General features: G+C 38.5%; 1 pseudogene; it reads right to left on the bottom strand.

Moving 5' to 3' along the window:
• Positions 1-313: 313 nt before the first annotated feature.
• Positions 314-844, bottom strand: LOC101592253 (annotated as a pseudogene).
• Between the last annotated feature and the right edge of the window lie 1,636 nt (positions 845-2,480).

Here is a 2,480-nt window from a genome sequence, read left to right as displayed (position 1 = left end):
CTGTTTTTTTTCTGAGCTCCTAGAGTATGTAGTATTGTTTTCCATCCTTTGATTTTTGACCTATGAATTTCTTTATGAGTTAAATGTATTTCTTGTATATAGCATATTGTTGGATTTTGTTTCTTAATACACTATGCCAGTCTTGAGTCCATTTACATTGGTGGTTATAATTGATATGTATTAACTTAGGTTCGTCATGTTATTTTCTTTTATTATTTTCACTTTTATTTTACATACATACTTGGTTAAAAATCAGTGAATTTCTAGGTCTGGTTTGGGTAACTGAAGAGCCTTTGTAAGTAGTTTATGTTGTCTAGATCCAAGCTATGCTGCAAACACAGTCTGAAGTAGAAGGGGCAATGCCATTCTTTCTGCAGACAGGCTTGGATATTCTAATCCAGTGCAGTAAGATGTTTCCTTTCTCTGGTAGCAGCGCTGATTGATACCTGGCTGCTAGGGCACCATGCACAGGTGTAGCCAAGAAAGCAGGGGACAGACCAGCAAAAGCTAAACCAATCAGTCCAGCCCGTGTCATGGTACAGGTTTCACAATTCAAATCACCTGTACTCAGAGGTAAGCTTACAAAACTTGCGTAAGAGGCATTTGCTGACAAAAACGGGATCACTGCCATTGGTGAGCCAGCAGCTCTATGAGCCTGTGTCACCTGCAAGGTGCGCTGAAAAAGGCTGTTTGCTGTCAGACCACAGAAAGCAGCATTAAGTCCAGTATATACTGATCCGTGTTCAAGTAGGTTCCTGTCTGTTTCTGGAAGGTGGTTAATTTTTCTGGCTATGATATCAATTACATTTTCCTTGATAGTATCATCTGATTTATGATCTTCCATATTGAGCCTTAGAAAAGTGAAAATACCATTTTCAATAATTATATCTACAGGATCAACACTATAAGGTTTCTGAAGACCATGCTTAATTTTGAGAGATACAGATTTGGTTGATATCTCGTATGTGGCTCTCACGTGTTCCCTCCACCACGCATGGCTCACTACAAACTTTGCTCCCCTCACCAGGGTGCAGCCATCTTTGGGGGACACATAGCTGTCAGGTTATTTTCCTGATGTTGGTCCCTACTTTTATCCGTGCTTAATAGGTTGCCATGTTTGGTGGGTTCTTTCTGCTGTCATTCTTCGAATTGTGGATGTTTTGATCCCTTTCTATAATATCTTTTAGTACTCTGTGTAGGGTTTATTTGGTTGTCATTAATTTCTTTAGTTGTTCTTTGTCATGGAAATATTTCACTTCTCCATTAAACTTGAGAGTTTTGCAAGTGTTATGGTTTGTGTCTAGTTGTTCCCTTCAAAGCCTCATGCAGTTGTGGGCCAGGGACTTTTAGAGTTTGAGATTAACTCATGTTCCACTGGGATTATGGGTGTGAGAGCTGCTGGCATTATGGGTGTAATTACTATTCCCAGCCTGGTGTGGATAGCCTGAATGCAATTTCAGGGAGACAGACTTCCTCTCTGTTGCCATCGTTGCTGCCACTCACCCTCTTGCTCTTTTCCACTGCTAGGAAAGGTTGCTCTCTGCTGCTCTGCCTTGGAGCCAGCTGGGTGTGGACTGAAACCTCTAGTAACTGTGAGCTAAATAAACCTTTCTGTCCTTCATTTTGACTGTTGGGTATTTGTCCCAGCAATGAGAAGAGTAACTGTTACAGCAGGGTGTATCAGTTTGGGTTGGAATTTGTTTTCTTGTAACATTTGAAATACTTTGCTCCATGCTTGCTTGCTTGCTTGCTTGCTTTTTCCATGCTCTTCTTGACTTGCTGGTTTGTGAGGAGAAATCTGCTGTTATTCTAATGGGTTTTCCTTTAAGTGTGATCTGTTTCTTTTCTCTAGTGGCTTTTAGTATATTGTTCTTGTGCTGAATTTCTGAGATCTTGATTATTATATGTCTGGGTGTGGCCTTAATTGGGTTGATGTTATTTGGAGTTCTATATGCTTCAGTTATCTGAATGTCAGATTGTTTCCCTGAATTTGGGAAATTTTCTGCTATTACTTTTGCCCATTTTCTTTTTATGTCATTTCTTTTGTCTCCCTTTTTCTCACTGATGCCTATTAGTCTTATGTTGTTCATCTTTGTACTGTCTTGCAGTTGTTATGTTATTATTTCCTGGATCCTACTTTAAAGAGATCTTTCCTTACCTTATCATTAGATGCAGTGGTGTCTTCAGGGTCTGAAAGTCTACCTTCACTTTCATTGAAATGGATTTGCCAACTTTTAATGGAGTTTTTAATTTCTTGTATATGTTTTGCATCTGCTTCATGCATTCTATTTTTTTCCTATATTGCTCATTCAAGGTTTCCATTATTTTTCTATTCTCCTCTATTTTTTTTAATCAGTGTCTTCTTTAGAAACACTTAGTAATTCTTTCATTGTAGTTATCATTTCTTTTTTTCTTTTTTAACCTGTGAGATTCTTTCTTTCTTTTTTAAGGTATTTAGGACAAGATCTACAGGGTCTCAC

The sequence above is a fragment of the Octodon degus genome, unplaced genomic scaffold (genome assembly GCF_000260255.1).
Source record: "Octodon degus isolate 3935 unplaced genomic scaffold, OctDeg1.0 scaffold00174, whole genome shotgun sequence".
Taxonomy (NCBI): domain Eukaryota; kingdom Metazoa; phylum Chordata; class Mammalia; order Rodentia; family Octodontidae; genus Octodon; species Octodon degus.
This window is presented reverse-complemented; position numbering and strand designations above follow the sequence as displayed.